Below are 25,083 nucleotides of genomic sequence, written 5' to 3'. Positions count from 1 at the left end.
CCCATGTTCATCTTCGAAACTGTGAAACTCATCTCTTCTGTTGAAGAAGTGTTCGTAGCTCTTACGCTGTATGCACATAGCGAGTTCGCAGCGTCGTTTTCTTCCGCGTTTCATCATTGCGTGTCAAACAATGGAACGGCGCACACTACAGCTGTAACCTGCAAGCTACCGCTCCTCTGCAGCGATATCGCCGCGAAGCAGCAACCGTTGCAGGCGAACCAACAGCTTGACGCCAGCCTGCCGTGGATGCAGCCGATTTCGACGCGGAATTTTTCATTAAAGGGTAAAAAAATACGCAAAAATATATGTTTTGCTGCGAAACCGAATCAGGAGAGAGATGGTATAGGTAAACATTACTGTTAAATTATTTGTTTCTGTTCTAGCGGTGGCGTTTCTGCTCGGATGTAGCCATTTAAAACTTGAATTACAGCTAAGCAGCGAATGCTTTGCGCTCTGGCGATAGCCCTGTCACCTTCAGTGAACAATAACAGTTTAATATAAATTCTGTACCGAGACCGGTTGAATGCTTTATTGCACTGCAGCCATAATTGTACACATTTCAAAAGTCATATACTGTACTTTATGGCCTATAAGACACTACATGCTATAAGGAGGAGGAGGATATTAGCGTTTAACGTCCCGTCGACAACGAGGTCATTAGAGACGGAGCGCAAGCTCGGGTGAGGGAAGGATAGGGAAGGAAATCGGCCGTGCCCTTTCAAAGGAACCATCCCGGCATTTGCCTGAAGCGATTTAGGGAAATCACGGAAAACCTAAATCAGGATGGCCGGAGACGGGATTGAACCGTCGTCCTCCCGAATGCGAGTCCAGTGTGCTAACCACTGCGCCACCTCGCTCGGTCGTGCTATAAGGTACACCTTAATTTTCAAGCCCGTTTTAAGATAACATTTTACCATTTGTATTGTTGGACTACAAAGCAATATTCTCTCTTTGCCTTAGTTCCACTCTGGTTTCCTTTCGATGTTGAGAAATAAAACGATGGAAAGATTGTATTTTCTCCTCATACTTTTGTGGCATTTTCTGAGATATTTTGGTTTTGGTTCGCATGCTAAGTCCATGACGCTTCATGAGGCTATAGCACCAACCAACTCCACCCTCAAAGTCTGTTAGTTCCACCGCAGCGCTAGCTTACGAGCTTGTATTTGAATCGTTTTTGTATTAATTCCGATGCCATTCTGAAGGTGTCCTTCAATCCATTCCAGTATGTCACCTTCTAGTTTGGGCCATTTTGTATTCAATACACAACTTGCACATTTACTCTTCCTCACTTTTTTTGGTTCTTATATACTAGCCCGCCAACCTCGAATGACTTTTTTCTGTTGGTGGACGGCCGAAATGCCGCTCAGCTGCTCTGTGTCCATGTTCTTCTGCGCATGTTATTACTTTCAATTTATAGCCCACATCATACCTTTAATTTTTTTCCTTTAAGAAACTAGCTACTGACAAAAATATTGTGCTGTTACCGATAAGGGAAATCACTTTCATTTCAAGTTCTCTAGCACCACGGACTGCAGTTGGCGCACCATTGGCTAGACTGTGTTCTGGGTTTGTGACGGCAGGGCGGGAGAGAGAGGCAACCCATGTTCGTCGCAACGGTGCACTGCTGCTGCCAGTTGAATCCAATGTTGCCTAATAGGGATAGGTTTCCCCCTGCAGCATCGAATATATGGCCATTTTTAAGACTGGCGGGTGTTTTGAATCATACACTGGACATTTTTATATTAATTTCGAGCATAAGACGCACTTGAATTTTGGGGGCAATTTTCCGAAGAAAAAAGTGCGTCTACGTAAAATCCAGCAAATTCGAATGATGTTTCACGTTCTGGAATAAACTGATTCACTGCTGACTATTGTTATTGATACAGATAGAGATACATTTGTCTTTCGACAGTACTTTGTCAGCGTCGCTAATGAACTAATCGCGAAGATATTTCTTTTACTATTAGTGAACATCCTCCATAAGGTGAACAGATTTCATTGTCCACATTAGATATCACGCGGTTCAACCACAGTGCATTTTTGGCCAGCTTTATTTTGTGACATTCTGTATCCGTTATGCATGCAAGTCACACAGATTTACAAACTTCCCGTAGAATTTTATACAGTGTTGTGTGGCCGATTCTGTATTGATAATAGAGATTAATTAGAGTGCAGCCACTGCCCAGACATCAGGAAGCGATGAACAGTTCACGCTGCAGCTATTGTTTTACTGACAATTCATCAAACGACAATATGTTCATTCAAAAATTAAGAATTTACCTTCGTCTTCTCTTAAACCCATAAACGCTATTTTCAGCAGCCGTGAAGTAACCATTGAGTCCAAAACCTCCTGTTGCGTTGATTAATATATTCTTAAAGGAAATGAACAAATACTACCTGCTTTCTCCTGCCTACGTGAATACTGACTTGATTTCTATCTAGTACTGTACTGCTGCACGATTACCGCTATAGCAGCCGTGTTTGCACTGAAACGATTTCTGATGCCGCGATTTCGATGCGAGCATGCGCGTCTGTCACTCGATTGTGTGCATCGAGCCTTAAGGTATGCATTTTCGAGACCAAATAGTAAAGCTCCGATTCTTTAGAGAATGGAGTTCCCCTTTTGTAGAACAGCTTCAGAAGTCTAATTACTTTACTATTTCGGTTTAAGCTAGTAAACGACAAAACGCTTAGAAAAGTGCTCCTTTTTAAATATATATGATATTACAGTGCCTTTGTTGTTCAGAAGTATGATGCAATGTTCACAGACACTGCGGCGACGACAGCCGCTATGGAATAGCTAATGGAATGCCTAATGGAATGACGACAATGAGAAATTGTGCTGTACTGCGACTCAAATTAAGATTTCCCGCTAATCCGGAACGGTCACCTTACCATTAGGTATCCGAACACGTCTCAAGACCACACCCAAACGGGCCAATAGGCGCTCTGTTGATTTAAAACATGATGCGTAAACATCCTACGTCAAAGTGATTGAAATTCGTCTGGGTATTATACCGCGTCATTGCTAAAAACTAACAACAATAACAAACTAAAACCGACTTTTCGGTCGAATTGCAACGGCCTTACACACGGCACGAGTGGTTTTGCATGGGGATAGGTGCTTCTATTTATTACAGACTATCGATGTCTGACGTCACTGTTGTAAAACTACGTTCTTATAGAACGTCTCGGTCGGGCACACAGTTTTAATCTGCCAGGAAGTTTCAAATCAGCGCACACTCCGCTGCAGAGTGAAAATCTCATTCTGGAAACATCCCCCAGGCTATGGCTAAGCCATGTCTCCGCTATATCCTTTCTTTCAGGAATGCTAGTTCTGCAAGGTTCGCAGAAGAGCTTCTGTTAAGTTTGGAAGGTAGGAGACGAGATACTGGCAGAAGTAAAGCTGTGAGTACCGGGCGTGAGTAGTGCTTCGGTAGCTCAGATGGTAGAGCACTTACCCGCGAAAGGCAAAGGTCCCGAGTTCGAGTCTCGGTCGGGCACACAGTTTTGGTGCAAATGGCTCTGAGCACTATGGGACTCAATTGCTGTGGTCATTAGTCCCCTAGAACTTAGAACTACTTAAACCTAACTAACCTGAGGACATCACACACACCCATGCCCGAGGCAGGATTCGAACCTGCGACCGTAGCAGCAGCGCGGCTCCGGACTGGAGCGCCTAGAACCGCATGGCCACCGCGGCCGGCTCACACAGTTTTAATCTGCCAGGAAGTTTCATATCTACGTTCGTATATCCTACGTCAAGTGCGCAAATTTTCTTTGTTGGTTACCGGTTTCGGCTCATTGACAAGCCATCCTCAGATCTAGAACACAGAAGACTGCATATAAAAAGTAAACAATAAAAAATACATTCAATATTTGAATTCCCACTGTGCAATACATTACGAGTCTAAAATGTTATCCAGTGTGTGACGATCATTACACACCGTCATATTCTTACAGCTAAGTCGCCCTAGTTAAATAAAAAAAAAATGGGAAAATACTAAAACGTGACAATACAAACACGCAAAAAATAATTTGAGTAATATCAAATACTCACCTAAAATGAAAAATCCTAGTTCGTTTTGCAAATTGACAACGTTAATCAGTAACTAGATTTTGTTACAGTGCCTGTATTGCCAGATCTGTGGAAACGATCCACAGCAACGATAGTTGTATCGTCCATGAGTAGTTGTAAACAAGATATCACTTCTGATATTTATAACAGGGGAAGTAAGTGACAGATTCATGGCTACACGAAAACACTAATTACTAGATGGCGCTACCATCCAACACATTTAATACAGTCGTGACTCTAGTAAGGCAAACAATGTTAATATAATGAAATTGTTTTATAAATTTACGTTACATAAATGCAAGAAATTATGGTCATATCAGTACATTTGTAGTATTTTGGCTCTGAGCACTATGGGACTCGATATCTGAGGTCATCAGTCCCCTAGAACTTAGAACTACTTAAACCTAACTAACCTAAGAACATCACACACATCCATGCCCGACGCAGGATTCGAACCTGCGACCGTAGCTGTCGCGCGGTTCCAGACAGAAGCGCCTAGAACCGCTCGGCCACCCCGGCCGGCACATTTGTAGTAAATAAACATTAAATATTATCGGTTCGTTAAATAATAAAAAAACGTCAAGTTCTGGATGTCATGGAATTACATCAAAAGTACTACTGGAGACTATGCATTATTCTAAACGGAGAAAAATATAACAGCATTACTGATCAAAAAATATTACTGAATATTAGGACGAAGTAATATCGTAACCCAAGGTCTAGTTGCGAGATGCAACCATCTCGATGAATGGCTATGGTAACGAACCAGTCATTATATACGTGACTAACCAACAGTAGTGTATATGAGCCCTTAAGTCTTACAGAAGATAAAATGTAATACAGAAAGAAAAAAATATTATCAGAGTGGAATGCCTAATGGAATGACGACAAAGAGAAATTGTGCTGTACTGCGAATCAAATTAAGATTTCCCGCTAATCCGGAACTATTTGTTACAGAATGTAGCATGAACCTCCCGGCCGATGTGGCCGTGCGGTTCTAGGCGCGTCGGTCTGGAACCGCGTGACCGCTACGGTCGCAGGTTCGAATCCTGCCTCGGGCATGGATGTGTGTGATGTCCTTAGTTAGGTTTAAGTAGTTCTAAGTTCTAGGGGACTGATGACCATAGATGTTAAGTCCCATAGCGCTCAGAGCCATGAACCGCTGATATTTCCAATATACATAAAATACAATAAGCCGATGACTAATGAACAGTATTCCGTTTACTTTTTTAATACGTTTGTGAAATCAATCACATTCAAAGTCCGAAATCGAGAAGCCATAAAATACACACATAACACACATCTAGCTTACGGTCTAGGTGTTTCTTACTTTGCTTACCGTCTACAAGCACTAAATACATAAAAGTGAAATAGTGTTGTAAACTGATGCCTACGTGTAAGTACATTTGCACTATACAGGGTGTTCCCGTAAGAACGTACAAAGAGGATCCTTCGCTGTATAATTTGAGGTAGGGAACCTGTGGTCGGAGAAGCCAGCTTAAGGAAATAATAGGAATAAAATCACACTACTGCGTATTCTTTTATTTACATTAGTTCACTGCAAATACCATCATTGATACCATGAAGGTACCATTTGTACTGTGTCTTACTAAATGTGCTGAAACTGACGGCAGTCAACGTCGATGCAAGCATATCATCGGCGACCAATATTCTGAAGCACCCTGCCATATAACCCTGGTGTGTTTCGAATCACGTCCCAGGCAGCTACAATTCTGGCAGCTAATTCCATCTCTGTATCCACTTGGGTCTCATATACAAGTGGCTTTAGATATCCCCATAGGAAATAATCAAGGGGATTCAGGTCAGGTGACTTCGTAGGCCATGGAATAAGACTTCCCCTTCCAATCCAACGGCCAGGAAACACTGTACCGGCACTGCTTCATCGTATTGTACTCTACGTCTCTGAATAGCACTGAGTAATGAATGGGTCTGTCGTTGATTCATAGCACGTTCTGTCATGAGACACCGTAAATACGATACAACAGAGCCACATTATGGAGAAATGAAGCAAACAAAATTTGCATCACAAAGCCCTTGTTTCGTTGCAGGAAATAAAGAACTAAACTCCGTCCCATCAGGCCTTGAAAGGCCCAACGGTACCGATCGACCGCCGTGTCTTCCTCACTACACAGGCGTCACTGGATGCGGATGGGGAGGGCCATATGGTCAGCACACCGCTCTCCCGGCCGAATGTCAGTTTACGAGACCGAAGTCGCAACTTCTCAATCAACTAGCTCCTCAGTTTGCCTCATAAGTGCTGAGTGCACCCCGCTTGTCAACAGCGCTCGGCAGACAGGATGGTCACCCATCCAAGTGCTAGCCCAGCCCGACAGCGCTTAACCTCGGTGTGGAAGTAAAGAATGTACACGTAAATAAACAGCACAGAACGTGTAAACCTGTACGCATGTTAGTTGTAAATAAGCTGGGTGGACAAGTTTACTTGCATGTCTCATTAAGCTGGCTTCTCCGACCTCAGGTTCCCTATCTCAAATTGTTCAGTGGAGCATTCTCTATGTCCTGTTACATTTTTGCACGCTATTGCGGAATCACTCTGTTTGTGCCAATTAATAAAACATCAGTAATTAGTAAAATATGTATGTAAACGGGACTAAAAAGAGATGTCAATTACAATCATGAGTAGCCTTGCGTCAGTGTATCAGATAAAGAAAAATTGTTTACCAACTCATCGTAAGCTAGAGGATAACACATTTTATTTAACTAGGGCCACATAGCTCTAAGAATACGACGATGTGTAATGATTGCCACTCACGGAACAACATTTTAAGATTGCAAAGTACCGCATAATGGAAATTCAAACAATGAGTGTATTTTTTATTGTTCACTTTTTATACGCAGTTTTCTGTATTTTAGATTTTAGGACCGTTCGTCAATGAGACGAAACCGGTAATAAATAAAGAAAATTTGCGATACTGACGTAGGATTTTTATTCGCATGTGTTTCAGCTATTGTTGGTTACGTTAAGAAGACAGTGACGGGGACTTTGAGTCCGCAACAGTTCGGAAAAGCTTGGAAGAAAACCATAAAGGCAGTCGGCAAGGCCCACACAAGGGCGGCTTTTTTCCGCCTTATTTTGATTCGTGGAACAGCAGCGTGCTCATTGTTACTGAAATCACAGCAGCCCACAAAAGAAAGAAGCCGGTGCTCCAGAATGGAATGTCTGGTATTACATTTTTTGAAGAGAAGAAGGTGATTGTCGTAACATCTCACTGCGATCAACCACATGATGCTGCAACAGGCTAAACTGGAGGTTTTGCAGAATCACCGAAATTACTTCTACAGATGTATGAGAATATTGTGATGAATAAAAACTCCGTACTCCAGATTTTTAGAGAGTCAAGTGCCCCCCTTCCCCCCCCCCTCCCCCCCTCACGCCCTCGCCTACGGACGTCTATTATCGTAAGAATTTCCCGATAACGTCTACATCTCAATCACTACTCCGCGATCTGACGGTGTGTAGCGGATGGTACTTCTGGTACCACCAACTGATACCCCTTTGCCTACTCCACTCGCGAATGGCACATGGGAAGAATGATTGTACATATTAGTACTAATTTCTCGAGTTTTCTCATCTCACAGAGATACAATAAAAAGAAGTCAAATATATGATGATCGCTAAAGAAATAAATAGTATCTCCCGTCGGCTTGCAGCTTTAAATCCACACGTCAGTAGATTCTCTGATAACCATTACTACAAAGTGACAGAACTTTGTAATAAATAAAAAGTGTGTTCCTAAATTCCAGCCCCCCTCCCTCCCTAGCGGACGCCAATATACTGGACATTCATTCACCCAGCAGCTAGAATGCAACTGTTTAAATATTGCGGCAGTCATTAAGACTACCGATTTGTGCCGATGTGAATCGATTAGAACTGGGGAGCAAAATGACACTGCTACAATGCCAGACGGTAGCACCTGCTCTTTGTATTAAATCTTATGGCGAGAGGTGGGTGGGGCTGTATGATTGAAGCGGTGCGTTATGGCACCTAGAATTTTGGAAATAAAGTTCACCGGCTCCCCTCCCTCCTAGCGGGCTCACCTCTACTGACATTTACTGACAAATTCCGCACTACATAGGGGTGTCCGAATAATCTGGTTTCCTCTCTTAATACAATGTTGTTGACATATTTTGCATGTGGTCAGTCAAATTTTTGATTATCTCCTCACATCAGTTAACAAGAGCTTTTTTTCGTGCTTTTGTCGAGCCGTACGGAATCGATAGGCAACGGTTCTCTCCCACAGCTGAAAGCAATGAAAAGTCGAATATACTGCGTTCACCAGTACACGAGATCATCCTTCTTTTCACACCCTTTCAAACTGCTTTTCAAACTCTCCCTATTTTAGCAATAATAAATGACCAGTTTTGAAGCATGTGTTATACAGGGTGTTACGAAAAGGTACGGCCAAACTTTCAGGAAACATTCCTCACACACAAATAAAGAAAAGATGTTATGTGGGCATGTGTCCGGAAACGCTTGATTTCCATGTTAGAGCTCATTTTAGTTTGGTCCACCTACGCTCAATGGAGCACGTTATCATGATTTCATACGGGATGCTCTACCTGTGCTGCTGGAACATGTGCCTTTAGAAGTACGGCACAACATGTGGTTCATGCACGATGGAGCTCCTGCACATTTCAGTCGAAGTGTTCGTACGCTTCTCAACAACAGATTCGATGACCGATGGATTGGTAGAGGCGGACCAATTCCATGGCCTCCACGCTCTCCTGACCTCAACCCTCTTGACTTTCATTTATGGGGGCATTTGAAAGCTCTTGTCTACGCAACCCCGGTACCAAATGTAGAGACTCTTCGTGCTCGTATTGTGGACGGCTGTGATACAATACGCCATTCTCAGGGCTGCATCAGCGCATCAGCGATTCCATGCGACGGAGGGTGGATGCATGTATCCTCGCTAACGGAGGACATTTTGAACATTTCCTGTAACAAAGTTTTTGAAGTCACGCTGGTACGTTCTGTTGCTGTGTGTTTCCATTCCATGATTAATATGATTTGAAGAGAAGTAATAAACAACATGGAAAGTAACCGTTTCCGGACACATGTCCACATAACATATTTTCTTTCTTTGTGTGTGAGGAATGTTTCCTGAAAGTTTGGCCGTACCTTTTTGTAACACCCTGTATGTTACTTTTATGTTATATCTGAATACAGGCATCTGATGGGCGCTTGTAGAATGTGAAAAGGTGATTCTGTATCACTTTAAGCATGTTAAAGACAATCAAGTTTTACTTCTTGTGAACTGATATATGTATTAGTATCGCTGGAAACGTAACGATTGCTGTATGCCATTTTTCTTCATATGTCTTCTTCATGCAACAGAATAATGGCTGTAACACAGTGTGATTCTGTGCATAACCATCGCCTGAAGTCACAGGATAACATTTACCTTCCTTCACATTGAAATCTTATCCCTACATTGCATTTTCACTTGTGATTTCACAAGAGACCATGAGACAGGTTTTCAGTGCCCTAAAACATCCCACTCGATATGAAATCTGACGCATAAGTCGACAAAGGCAATGTGACTAAGTTTTGTTTTATATTTCGTAGAGACAAGGAACTTTCTTATAGAGAAACGCAGTAACTATAGGGGGACTTACCACAAGATAAACCAAGAAGAAAAAATGGCTCTGAGCACTATGGGACTTAACATCTATGGTCATCAGTCCTCTAGAACTTAGAACTACTTAAACCTAACTAACCTAAGGACAGCACACAACACCCAGCCATCACGGGGCAGAGAAATTCCCTGACCCCGCTGGGAATCGAACCCGTAAACCAAGAAGAAACCGAAACCATAATCCCTACATCAAATCTCACGTAGTTAATCGCTGTTCGTGTCTATGAATTACACCTAATAGGTATAATTCGTGCAGTGTAAACGTTTTGCACTCTGTATCCTATAATACATAACAACACGAAAAATCTGAGCTAGTGTGACAGCAAAATGTAGAAGTTTTCGTCGTTGAAACAACATACCTTAACTTTCCACTTCAAGAAGAAAACTGAAAAATTCATTTAAAAATAAGGAAGTTCCGTCATTGCTGGAGGCAGTTAATTCTCTCTTCTTGAAATGGAATTCTCAAATGATCGAATGCGAAGATTTGAAAAAAGATCAGAAAGAATGAACAGTAAGTTCGTAAGAATAGCAAATTGCAAAACTCCGCCCGAACAGGCCATGAAGGCCCAACGGTACCGACCGGCCGCCGTGTCATCCTCAGAAACCAGTCACCAATGGATGCGGATATGGGGAGGCACGTGCTCAGCACACCGCTCTCCCGACGGCATCTCAGTTTACGAGATCGGAGCCGCTACTTCTCCATCAGGTAGCTCCTCGGCTTGCCTCACAAGGGATGAGTGCATAAAACTTGCCATAAGCGCTCGACAGACCGGATTGTCACCCATCCAAGTGCTAGCCCTACCCGACAGCGGTTAACTTCAGTGATCTGACGGAAACCGGTCTTACCACAGTGGTAAAGCCGTTGGCAATAACAAATTAAACTAAATGTATATTGTTCAGAAAATGAATACAAAACCACATGTTTCACATACAAGTGTCCTTCAACGGACCACATGACTTTAAATGACTAGATTTAGACAAAAATCAAAGAAAATCACTCTATATTCTTAATAACGCCCATGATAAAATTTAGTGAGTGAAAAAGCAATGATACAACCAACTTCAAGCCCGGATAACTAAACATAAATACGACGTTAATTTCGAAGTGTTTCACGCAAACTGTAAAAGGGAATAAAAAAAGAGCAAAAACAAAACGAAGAATGTCGCCAACCCAGCCGGAAATAGAGCCCATGGTCTCTGGCATGGCATACGGCCACGGTGACCACACAGCCACGGAGGCGGAACAAACAGAAGTAGGGATGTGTCTTTTCGTCTGCTGATTATTCGGTCCTCGCTAAACGATTCTGCCTGCCAGGTATTTCTATTGGCTGGCTCAGTTTAATCGACTTGCTTTACACGTGCCTTGCAGTTCCCATAAAAAGATAAGGTTCTCTAGAGGACGGGTAAATGATTAGATTCCTTGACACAGACAAGTGCTTATCAATGGGCGCATGAATGCATGGCGAGAAAGATGTCTCACAGTAAATGACACTGTTGGCATAAATAAATCTAAATGAAACGTACAAAAACCATAATTTTGTCATTATTTACGGCTTAGGTGTTTCACACAAGAAGGAAAAAAATAAATAAGCCTCTCACACATATAGGTATCTCTTACCTATTGAGGAATAAAAAATGATTTAGTAGTACAGGTAACAGTAATCGTCAGTGTGTGCGGGTGACGTCCACCAGTTATTTTATTCGCTGTATGCCTTGAAATAATGCAAACAACCTGACGCACAACTCAAGGGCGTTTCACTTATTGCTGGCGTTTATTCGTAGCTGAGTACGACAGAGCAGCTAATACTCTTAGTGCTAAATTGTGGGATAGTAGACAACTTTCCGGGGCATTTCTCGTGTATCTGTAACGAGGAATTGGTTCCGAGATAACTCAATACTGAGTTTTTAAGGCCGGAACGGCTGTAGGACGGGAGGCCAAATTGCTCTCCGGTCGCGACCATTACACCCAATTTAGTAGCTCAGAATCGATACTGTCGTTCGGAGAACTGAAATAGGGACCCACTTAATGCATCGGCCGATGCGCGATACGATCGGATTGGACGCAATGACGTTCCATTGAGATTTATGGGGCGGCTGGGCAGGACGTGTGCGATGCTAATGTCGGCAGACGTTCGGTCGTCACCGATCTGATAACGTTATTTAATTTATGAGGGGTCAACACTTCAACTGACCGGGGCTGGGCTGGGCGGGGCGAGGAGATGCCCATGGGAAGGCGCGTTCCACGCAGATGATCACCCAGCAGCTGGTCTTCAGTTGATCGGGTCACCGATGAGTGCCAAACAAGCTTTTGGGAGAGCCAGGGACGCAGAAAAGTGCTTTACGACGACAATAACAGACAGCGGTAAATACTGTAACATTTTAAATTAGAAGGAAACGTTCCGATCCTTATTCATTACCGGTATTGTTTTAAATCGTCTCACACCTCAACTCTGTTTACCTGCAAATAAGTTAGTGTCTGAAATTGATTTCACCGACGGTACAGTTTTTCTTGCGTGATATGATAATACAAAACATTCAACACACAGGAAGGACGGCTAGATGAAGCCACATTTAAGTATTTACAGAACAGGGTAACTAACAGTGATGCGTTTAATTTTGGTGTAAGGCATAAATGCAGTCTTCCCACACCCTCTCTCCTACTATTCATGCTGTACATTGAAGGCGCATTAACGGAAGTAAAAGAAATGCTAAGGAGTAGTATAAAATTCAGGATGAAAGAACGAATGAGAAGATTACCTTATGACGTTGCTATGCACAGTGGAAGTGAGAAATAATTACGAGACTTCTCATATGAAATGGTCCAATGAAAACAGAATATAGAGTAAGTATTAATCAAAGACCGTTGAATGTAATCAGGAGTAGCATAAATTGAACTAGCGATGACGTTAACTCCTCAGTTTGCTACTTTGGAAGCAAAGTGACCGTAATATCTCTGGACGACAAGGCGTACATGGAAAAGTAGCGGCACGGCAGAGCCATCTGTGGTTTGCGTACCACAACTACGTAACTAAGTGACACCTCCATCCGCCAGGCAGAACCGCGGGTAGTCATAACCGATACATTAACTGCCTCCAGAGATCACTTTTATATATCCATATGCAAAAGTAATTGTTTAATGCCTTGTGCAAGTAAATTGCAAATGTCATTGTATAAATCGTAACATTGTAACTCTCTTTTGTAAACTGATTTCGTATCGACTGAGAGAACGTTGTTTAAAGCAATTTTCGTTTGTATAACTGGATTCAGTGCACGATTCAATTATGTAGCGAATTTTGGTGATAGTAGTATCTTTGTTACGCCATTGAGCTTCAGTGTTGTGCAAGCGATATAAAAGAGCTGAAAACTCGAAAAGTAAAATGGAATTAACAATTATTGTGATTGTTCACGAAGTACCTCAGTGGTAATTTGAAATAATTGTCTTGGTCTTAAAGAAATGGGCAATATTTGGTAAAAGAAGAATCTGACATAGCAGAACAATTAAACTTCATGAAATAACCGCTTGAAGATCTTTTGAAATTTTGGAAATACGATGGTATGTTTGGTACTTTAATCCACGCAAAGAAGAATCGTTTATATTTATCACTGGGTTGCAAAAATGACTGTTCCTCTTACTATGATTTACTAGAGAAGAAGAGAACAGAAGCATTCGAAATGTGGTGCTACGGAAGAAAGCTGAAGATTAGTTTGGTAGATCACGTAACTAATGAAGAGGTACTGAATGGAACCGGGGAGAAGAGGAATTTGTGGCACAGCATGACTAGAAGAAGGAATCGGTTGGTAGGACATGTTCTGAGGCATCAAGGGATCAGTATTAGAGGGTACCGTGGATGGTAAAAATCGTAGAGGGAGACCAAGAGATGAATCACTAAGCTAATTCAGAAGGATGTAGGTTGTAGTAGTTACTTTGAGATGAAGAAGCCTACACAGGATAGAGTAGCATGGACAGCTGCATCAAACCAGTCTCTGGACTGAAGATCACAACAGCAACATGATTGACATGCATGAACAGCTTGTAGTCTCTCTGGTGTTGGACAAATGCAAAAGTAATAAGTATTCGTTAGTACAAGGATCAGGTATAGATACTTCATCTACTATAAAATGACTGGAACTATCCTCATGTTACCAGCGCATGTTAAATAGTTATAATTTAAAAACAATTAAAGGCAGGAAAACTGTAGTCAGCTAAGTAACGAGATAAAAGGAGAGAGTGTCAAATGTGCTCCGCTGCAAATACAGATACTGTGACACTCATTTCCAATTTCTGTCTGAATAGCGTGTGAGTTACTTAGGATACAGAACCGAACAGTAATTAAAGGACGTGTGTAAAGCTTCTGTTCGACTTAAAGTTTAGGGACTGTACTGCTGATTTACAGTGAGGAACACTTAATATGAACACTCATTTCACAGATTGTTACACAGTTGTTTCTCTACATATTGTGTGCTGCGACATTGATATGTACAGATTAGTAGGTATACTTGTGAATTATATTGTCAGATTTAATTAATGTCAAAAGCTTGTTAAAGAGTAAAAGCGTAGATGACGTATGATAGAACAAGACAGGCGTACTTACACATTTGCTAATCATACTATAATACTTAAAGTTATTATTCGAAAAGCATTCTGTACTTGATTTGATCAGTGTCTACTATCAACAAACAGTTTATTTGAGTCTCAGCTAGTCAGTGTGCACCTTAGCAATGCCATCAAACCGCACAATTTAGGCATCCATTTGGTTACACGCTGTCAGTCACTACCATTGGTACTTGTATTACTGAAGTGCTTCGAAATTAGGCTACTTTTTTCATTTAGAGTGAATTCTAGGCACATACCCAAAGTTCCAAAAATAATAATAATACTCAGTTGACCCCTTAGTGATACTTATTTATTTCTTAAACTTGAACTACCCCTCTCTTTAGACAAGCACAGTTTTTTGCTAAAATGTGGTATTATTGTACACCTACGCCTAGTAATGCCCTCGCTTGCGTGCCCTGACGGGTCACATACAAGTCTGGCTCGGTTACTAAAAGTCTGTTACACGAAAGAAACGCAACAGTATATGCGTCGTCGTCGTCGTCGTCAGAAAGCACGATATAAGGAAGTTAGTCCGTTTTAAGTGGAGTGATAGGCCTACGATAGCTGAATTCGGCATACGTATGGAACTTCTGTTTATAAAGATCATGGTACTATCAGAGTAACCCATGAATGAAACTAATACCTGGTGATCAAAAAGTCAGTATAAATTTGAAAACTGAATAAATCAGGGAATAATGTAGACAGAGAGGTACAAATTGACACACATGCTTGGAATGACATGGGGTTTTATTAGAACCAAAAAAGAATACAAAGTTAAAAAATGTACGACAGATGGCGATTCATCTGATCAGAATAGCAATAATTAACATAACAAAGTAAGACAAAGCAAAGATGATGTTCTTTACAGGAAATGCTCAATATGTCCACCATCATTCCTCAACAATAGCTGTAGTCGAGGAATAATGTTGTGAACAGCACTGTAAAGTATGTCCGGAGTTATGGTGAAGCATTGGCATCGAATGTTGTCTTTCAGCATCCCTAGAGATGTCGGTCGATCACGATACACTTGCGACTTCAGGTAAACCCAAAGCCAATAATCTCACGGACTGAGGTCTGGGGACCTGGGAGGCCAAATATGACGAAAGTGGCGGCTGAGCACACGATCATCACCAAACGACGCGCGCAAGAGTTCTTCCACGCGTCTAGAAATACTTTTTTTTTTGTTCTAATAAAACCCCATGTCATTCCAAGCATGTGTGTCAGTTTTTACCTATCTACACTATTCTGTGGTTTATTAAGTTTTCAAATTTATGCTGACTTTTTGATCACCCACTATATTTCATTTGTAAGGCCAAGTCGATACTGGTTCTTTCAAGGAAACCGAAATACTGTAAGATGTCTGTTAGAAATAAAACAATCAATTCCATTTGGTACTGTACTTTCTACAATGATGAACAAAGAAATTTGGGGTGAATTTTTGCATGGGCATAGGATTACAAGTTCGTACTTTCTATATCTAGCATATATATATATATATATATATATATATATATATATATATATATATGCGCGAGAAATGCGTGGTTAAACATAAATCCAGATACCATCCAAGCCTACAAGTTGCGCTGCCGTATTTGACCTCGACCGGCACCTTTGCAGTATCCTCAATACGTCCTTATATAGTCGTGAGTGTATGATTTAGGAGCTAGGTGACTTCATACGTGAGCAGATTATTGCTGCTCGAGTGGTTGGTGCTTCCATAGCCAAAGTAGCCAAAGTGTTGGATGTTTCAAGAGGCACAGTATCGAAGATTATTCCGCACACAATGATAGTGAATAAGCCACAACGCGAACAGAAATATGAGTTGAGCGTACATGACAGACGATTTGTGACAGTTTGTGGCGAAAAATAACAGAAAAACAGTTGAAAAGTGACTACAGAACAAAATGTCGCACTCGTGATCACTGCCATCATCAAAAATAACATGAATGGAATTCCATAAGCGAGAAATTTCTGCACGAGCCGGAACTCCAAACCCACTCGTCACTGAAGCAACCGAGCGACGTGGCGCAGAGTTTAGCACACTGTACTGGCATGCCGGCAAACCTGATTTACGTTTTCCGTGATTTCGCTAAATCGCTTGAGGCAAATGTCATGGTTCCTTTGAAAGGGCACGGCCGATTTCCTTCCCCATCCTTCCCTAATCCGTTGGGACCGATGACCTCGCTGTTTCCTCCGCTCCCCCAAATCAACCAATTAGCCAACCACCGAAGCAAATGCTCGTAACGGGAGCAATAGAGGGAAATCATTTCATCGGATGAGTCTTGTTTCACACCGTTTCCAACTTCTGGCCGAGTTTGCGTTCCAAGAGTGAAATATGGCTGGCGTACGTTGATGATCTGGAAGGCCATATCTTGGCACCGGGATTTCATGTTTCCATGGGTACTTCCGCAAGGTCGCATTACCACCAAAGATTGTGTGAACATTTTGGCTGATCAGGTCCATCCAATGGTACAATGCTAGTTCCCCAGTGGTGCTGAAGTGCTCCAAGATGACAGGGCTCCTGCCCACACAGCTCACATTGTCCACGTTAGGTTCTGTGAGCACGGAAATGTATTGTCGCATCTCGCCTGGACACCACAGTGACCAGATTTAAATATTATTGAGCTTTTGTGATCTACTTTGGAAAGAATGGTGCGTGATCGCTATCCATTTCCGTCACCGTTAACAAAACTTGTCACTATTTTGCTGGAAGAAAGGTACAGGATTCCACTGAAAACCATTCGCAAACTGTATTTGCCTATTCAAACAACTGGAAGCTGTTTTGAGTACCAATGGCTTTCCTACACTCTGTAACACATGAGTTGTGTTTCCTGGTGTTTACATATTTTTGTCTACTCCATGTACATCCTTAGGGTGTTTTTCAGTTACATTTCGTATTAAAATTTTTATTTGTCTTGTATAAGTTTTCATTGCGCTTTCTAACGGGATTACAACAAAGATCCAGACGATAGTCCAACTCGTTTCCAACTTCTAGAAGTTACTGTATTAGCTGCTGTTGCTATGATGCAATGCATTTCGTCCGGCGTTGTTAGAAGGGCAGTATTTCTCAAACCTCCACAAAACAGTCACATAATCAGAGATCAGACGACCTTAGAGGCCAGTGCCACAATTCCAGATCCATGGTCACCGTAAAGAAACGCTATTACGTACAGGTGAAAGTGAAATTGTCGACTTGTTCTCCTAATTGTGAAAAAAGCAATTTTTCCAACACATTCGTGTACTTGATTCCTGTAACCGTCTTTACCGCAAAACAAGAATGCGCTGTAAATCTTTCCTCGGGAAACGCCGCAAAACACATGCATTCTTTGGCGATTGTCTCTCTCTCTCTCTCTCTCTCTCTCTCTCTCTCTCTCTCTCTAGATCCCCGATTTTTCTGTCTGTACTTTTAGAGGATATGACTGCGTCCGTAGCTGAGTGATCAGCATGACTCAACGCCATGTAGAGAGCACGAATTCGGTTCCCAGTACTGTCACGTATTTTTCCGTGGTGGGAGGACAGTGACAGTGACAATTCAGCCTTGTGATGCCAATTAAGGAGCTACTTGAGAAGTAGCGGCTGCAAGGTTTGGAGAGCCGAGAGAGCGGTGTGGTAACCTGATGCTCCTCCATACCGTATCTACATGACGGTTTACAACAGGTGACATGACGGACGGCTTGTCGGCATCGCGCAGTTCCCTCGTCCTGAATTCTGTATCATGAAATCGAATGAATTTTTGTGGAACCCCCTTCTATGTTACTTCTACCACCAAGCAACTCCTTCGTTTTCCAATATGATTGTCATGGCTGTCGAACCAAGTCGGACGTAGACACTGACCACAGCATGCAACAGCTGCTGTCCCGTCCAGATTGCATTACTAGGCCGTTCGCATAAGCACTCCAACAGCGGTGAACCTGCATGCGTTCAGTATTAGACGGTCTCGGCTGCGCAATTAACTACTGCAGTTTATACGATAGACCGAATACTTGATGTCAGAGATGAGATTATAGTACAAGTCACTCATGTACTTTCATGTACTTGAGCTTTGGTATACGTGTCTTTCGATTCGGTCTATTCTCTTACTTCATCTTTCACAATCGTGTGTTTTCTGTGCAGTCTGCGGATAGAAACTAATAGTACATTATTATTTTACTGGGTCTAATGCGTTAAGCTACGTAAAAAAATAAGAGCTTATCTTCTCTCCAATCGCGTAAGAAAGATTAATAGAAATATTGTTAAAGATACTGTCTTTTTCTTTATATTCTTCAGTCATCTCTTTTGTGGCTGTTTCACAAGTTTTTAGTTTTGTACCAAACGTTTCTTTTCTCTGTGCCTACAAAATGAAACTTTTGCCACCTTCCAGATGCCTCTTCTCCATCCTCTTCCTCCGTAGGCTCTCCAGTTCTTGTCTGGCACCTTCTAACCGTGCCTGGAGGGCATGTATTCTCACTTTCAGTTCCATTTTTGGTCTATGTGCTGCCGCGCGGGATTAGCCGAGCGGTCTAGGGCGCTGCAGTCATGGACTGTGCGGCTGGTCCTCCCTCGGGCATGGGTATGTGTGTTTGTCCTTAGGATAATTTAGGTTAAGTAGTGTGTAAGCTTAGGGACTGATGACCTTAACAGTTAAGTCCCATAAGATAACATACACATTTTAACATTTGGTCTACGTGCTCCAGCTCTAGGAGAGGGTCTCCCTAGATTTTGTAGTAGCTTCCCCACAAAATTCACAATGCACCCTGCAATTTAATAATCTGCGACAATTCATGCGCATCTCTCTCATAGTCAAATTTTATGACACCAAAAAAGAGCTGTGCAACATAAACGAAAGTTGATAGGCATGTTTCTACATCTGAAAGATGTTTATTAAAATTTCATGCGAGTCGCATAAGAGAGGTGCTTGTAGCGCCACTGTGAGGATGCAAATCAGGTTTGCTTTAAATACACGCTGTAACGGAAGTGAGCGTTAGTTACCTTTGATATTGGACGTGGTGATCTGACGTTAGTCAAGAAGTCTGCAACCAACCGGTGTGCGTGCTTAGCACACTGGACCTACACCTGGAGCTGTGGCTTGGGGTGCGATTTCATATGGCAGCAGGGAAACTCTCGCGGTTATCCCACGTACCACGTAAATTTGTACGTCAGTCTGGTGATTCGACCTGTTCTGCAGTCACTCATGTACAGCATTCCGAGGAGAGTTTTCCAACAAAATAATTCTCGCCCACATACCGCTGTTGTACCCTATGTGCTCAACAGTGTCGAGATGTTGCCTTCGCTTGCTAATCAGATCTGTCTCGAGTCGAGCACGTATTGGACATCATCGGTCAACTCCAGTGTCATCCACAAACAGCATTAGGCCTAAGAATCCATGTACTGACAGACCAAGTGCAAAAGGCACTGAACTCCATCCCGCAAGCTGACATCCGGCACCGTAAAACACAATGCAAGCCCGTTTGCGTGCTTGCGTTCAACTTCCTGGCGGTTACAGCGGTCATTAATATACGATCGATTCATATTTGCAACGGCCTATCGGGCGCTAATATTAACCTGACCTTGCAGTGTTAATCACTTAAATATGTTACATAGAAAAATATATTCCCAAAATTTCATTACACTACATTAATTCTTTTTTGGTGTTGCCATTTTTTCCTCAGTGTACGACGCAATAATAGGAAAGCACTCTATAAACTTCTAGTAAAGTATCTACCTTATCTTACTAAAAACGTGAAGAAAGTTTTGTAGCGTATCATCACTCAGCTACAAGACAACCAACGTAAAGTAGGTGAGCGTTAGCTTCCTCTAACTATCGGCAAACAAAACACTATCTCACAGAACATACGTACACAAACAAGCAAAATATAAATGAATAAATTACTGCACAGACATAAACTACTAAACACTTGAAGCAGCACACATCAATCGACGAACTGCATGCGCACTGACGACCTTGAGTAATTTATAGACGAATATAGACTGATTAGCCAGAACATTATGACCAACTACCTAGTAGCCGGCGTGTACATCTTCGGCACGGATAACAGCGGCGACGCATCGTGTTATGGAAGCGATGAGGCTTTGATAGCTCGTTGCAGAGAGTTGGCACGACATCTGCATACACGAGTCACCCAGTTCCCGTAAATTACGGGGAGGGGGCCGATGAGCTCCGCCGCCGCGTTCAATCCCATCCCAGATGTGGTCGACCGGGTTCAGATCTGACGAGTTGGGTGGAGGGGGGGGGGGCAGCACATCAATTGGAACTCGCCACTGTGCTCCTCGAACCACTCCATCACACTACTGGCCTTGTGACATGGCCCATTATCTTGCTGAAAATGCCACTGCCATCGGGAAACACGATCATCATGAAGGGGTGTGGTCTACAACCAGTGTAAGACACTCCTTAGGTCTATGGTGCCTTGCACAAGCTCCACTGGAACCATAATGCCAACTTGAATGTTCCGCAGAGCAAAATAGAGCTACCGCCAAGTTCCCTCCGTCCTGCTGTACCAGGTGTCAAGGAGCTATTGTCCTGGAAGACGATAGTTACGCCCCCTCCAATCGACACAGTGACGGAGGTACCCGACTTTGCAACGCACTGCCACTGAGCCATCGTCCAGTGCCGTTGGTCACTTGCCGATGTCGTCGTGTTATTACCAGCACGAGCATAGGTCATCGCCTGCAGAGGCCCATTGTTAGGAGTGTTCAGTGTACTGTGTGTTCAGACACATTTGCACTCTGCCCAGCATTAAAATCAGATGCTAGTTCCGCCTCACTTCGCCCTCTGTCCTGTTTTGCCAGTCTGCCCAGCCTACATTGTCCGACATCTGTAACGAGAGGTGGCCCCTAAACCCTACACGTACACGTGGTTTCACCTTGGTTTCGCCAGGTGTTGAAGACACCACAACACTCCTCGAACACCCGAAAAGTCGTGCAGTTTCTGAAACGCTCGTGGCGAGCCTCCAGGCCATTACAATCCGCCCTCTGTCAAACTCGGATGGGTCGTGTACCTTCAAATGGTTCAAATGGCTCTGAGCACTATGGGACTCAACTGCTGAGGTCATTAGTCCCCCTCCGTATACCTTCACCATTCTACACACGAACAGCACTCTTACCGATGCTACATGTACCGTGGGTTTCTTGGTGAGAATCGATTTATTGAATATCGAAGTAAGCGTAGGAAGATTGTTTCAACAATTACATGGAGTCCATCGGACTAGCAGAAATTCATCACCAGGTGACACTGCTATCATCTGGATGGGTTTATATCGACAGTAGATCGTTGGTCATAATGTTCTGCCTGTATATGTATATGTATAAGGGTACAGAGTTATTGCTGCGTAAATTCAGGTTTTCAGAAGACGACTGCACGACAACTACAGGACTTACAGAAAACGACACACATCAGTGGGCAGAACATCTCTCCAAGTTTCTGTCTGGAATACACGCTGTGGCTTAGTGCCAGGAGAGCAGGCGTGTGAGATCGTGAAAGCCAAATCATTTGCAGCCCAATGAACAGATACGCAAAGCAGATTGCTGTCGCACCTTTCGAAACGGTTTAGCGCCAGCAACTTCAAATAATTACATGCGTGTATTCAATTTCGTCGTGTTACAAACAGTGCCCACAGTGTACACCTACAATTTGACTTAAAACGTTAGAGACGTGCTCTATAGACATAAATTTGTCTTTTTTTTTGTATGTCTTCTTTTTGCGCTGCCGTCCTCTGAAACTCGGGAGATATGAATATTACTGTATATACACCGACTGATAGGAAAGTGAAACACCCTGAATGGATGGATGAAACGAAATGGAACTTAGCGGTCGAGAGCGTTGTGATGTTATTGGACTGATTACAAAATAGTCCAGTTTAGAAAAAGAACTTGGCAGTACGAGCCCAACTATCAGTATGACCCTGCACCGCAGTCTGGTCTGGATATGTGCGCTTGGGTCATAAATGCTTTTCCGCGGTAAGCTGGTTTACAAGGTTCAGACCTGTTGTAACTGTGATGACTGGGTGTTGTGTGACGTCCTTAGGTTAGTTAGGTTTAAGTAGTTCTAAGTTCTAGGGGACTGATGACCATAGCTGTTAAGTCCCATAGTGCTCAGAGCCATTTGAACCATTTTTTTGTTGTAACTGGTCCTAGAGATACTGGTTGGTGGGATGGAGTTTATGCCAGAGTTCATCCCACATGTTCTATCAGGGGCAGATCTGGGGACGTTGGTAACCACTGGAGTATCTCAACATCAGACAGGCAGTTCAGAGACACGTGACATATGTGGACGAGCATTGTCCTGCAATGAAACGGTACCACGATAGTGTGGCTTGAGAGATATCACATCAGCATGCAGGACGTACCAATGTACCGTCAGGGTTCCCCGTGACCTGTAGTCATATCCACTGGCTCCCCATACAATGAAGTCAAGATTAAGACAGCTGTGCCTCCGCAAAACAATTGAAGGATGTGGCTTCTCACCAGGTCTCCGCCATATTAGCCAAACGAAGATCATTGGTCAGTCGGGGTAAAACCAAGATTTACCGCTGAACATAGCGCAACGCCATTGGTCACCAACCGTTTCTGATGGTCACGGCAGCACTCAAAACGCAGGCATTTGAGTTGTGGTGTTTAGTCTACGTATTCCCAAGTCTGGCTGCTGCTATTCTTCGTCCTATGGTGTGAAATGAGACGGAATGTTGCAGGGAGTCCAGTATTCGTTCTCGGATGTCAGGTGCAGATGTCAAGGGGTTATGATGTGCCTGGTGCACAATGCGACGATTCTCTCTTATTGTTCCAGACGTGGGCAACTGGAATCTTGACGGTTAGTGTGCCTGTCTTAACATTCCCATGCAGTAAGACACTGGGCCACCCTCATATCTGCATGCCCTACAAAACTGAATACTGCACGATGTAGACCAGCCGGCCACATGGAGACTCACAATGAGTGCCATTGCAGATCCTATTAGATGGTGATGACCCTTTCTGACATGGGTACTCGGCATCTCACTGCGATCATTAAACGTCTGATACTGCTCTAATCACTTGCATACCCACTGATGCATACACATACGCTGAACCGCCGAATAAAATAGTAAAGGCAGGCTTATTCAAATACAGAGATATGTAACCAAGCAAAACGTCGCTGCGGTCGGCAACACCTGTATAAGACAAATGTGTGGCGCAGTTTTTAGGTCGATTACTGCTGCTACAGTGGAAGGTTATCAAGATTTAAGTGAGTTTGAACGTGGTGTTATAGTCGGCGGATGGATGATAGAATCTCCGAGGTAGCGATGAAGCGGAGATTTTCCCGTACGACCATTTCACGAGTGTACCATGAATATCAGGAATCAGGTAAAACATCAAATCTCAGACACCGCTGCGGCCGAGAAAAGATCCCGCAAGAAGGCGACCAACGCCGACTGAAGAGAATCGCTCAACATGGCAAAAGTGCAAACCCTTTCGCAAATTGCTGAAGATGTCAGAGCTGGGCTAAAGACAAGTGTCAGTGAACCATTCAACAAAACATGATCGATATAGGCTTTCGGAGCCGAAGGCCCACTCGTGTACCCTTAATGATTGCACGGCACAAAGCTGGGCTCGTCAACACCGACATTGGACTGCTGATGACTGAAAACATGTTGCCTGGTCGGACGAGACTCGTTTCAAATTCTGTCAAGTGGATGGACGTGTACGGGTGTGGAGACAACCTCATGAATCCACGGACACTGCATGTCAGCAGGGGATTGTTCAAGCTGGACGAGGCTCTGTAATGGTGTGGGGCGTGTGCAGTTGGAGTGATATGGGACATCTGATACGTCTAGATACGACTCCGACAGATGACGCGTACGTAAGCGTCTCATCACCTGCATCCATTCATGTCCATTGTGCATTCCGAAGGACTTGGACAATACCAGCAGGACAAAACGACACCCCACACGTGCAGAATTGGAAATTTGTGGTAAGGTCTTATGTGTGTAAGCTTGGGGACCAATGACCAAAGTGCTGAGGTCATTGGTCCCTAAGCTTACGCACTACTTAATCTAGCTTGAACTAACTTACGCTAAGGACACACACACACACACACACACACACACACACACACACACACACACACACATGCCCGAGGGAGGACTCGAACCTCCGACGGGGAGAGGCGCGCGGGGCGTGACAAGACGCCCTAGAGCACGTTGCCGTGCAGAATTGCTACAGAGTGGCTCCAAGGATACTCTCCTGTGTTTACACACTTCTGCTGGCCACCGAACTCCCCAGACACGAACATTATTGAGCATATCTGGGGTGCCTTGTAACGTGCTGTTGAGAAGAGATCTCCACCCCGTCGTACTTTACTGATTTGTGGACAGCCCTTCAGGATTCACGGCCTCAGTTTCCTGCAACACTCCTTCAGACATTAGTCGAGCCCATGCCACGTCGTGGTGTGTGTCCGTGTGCGCGCGCCAGGTGTCGAAATTAGTATACAGTACACTTCCGTGAACCATGCGACCTCTATTCTGTGTGTTTTCGTTTTATATTAATGCGTGGTTTGACGGGTATAAGTGCAGGTATTTGTATTATTGACTGGGGATGTTGTGCTGTACAACATTACATTAGTATTTACTTCATTTCCGAACTAACAATTGCAGCTATTACGAGTACCTGTGGCATAAGCAAGGCATTAATGTTAATTTTCTCTTGGGTAGGAGGTCAGGTCCCCGTGTGGATGTACGGCTGCGAAATGGAAAGTCTGT

The 25,083-nt window shown here is 43.3% G+C and overlaps 1 protein-coding gene across 1 annotated transcript in view; it reads left to right on the top strand.

Annotated features, from left to right (window-relative positions):
- Positions 1–25,083, top strand: part of LOC124616457 (thrombospondin type-1 domain-containing protein 4-like) — a 132,724-nt gene that overhangs the window by 2,753 nt on the left and 104,888 nt on the right. The window lies entirely within an intron of this gene.

This window comes from Schistocerca americana, chromosome 5 (genome assembly GCF_021461395.2).
Source record: "Schistocerca americana isolate TAMUIC-IGC-003095 chromosome 5, iqSchAmer2.1, whole genome shotgun sequence".
NCBI classification, from domain to species: Eukaryota; Metazoa; Arthropoda; class Insecta; order Orthoptera; family Acrididae; genus Schistocerca; species Schistocerca americana.
Note: the sequence above shows the minus strand (reverse complement) of the source record. Positions and strands in the feature narration are given on the sequence as shown.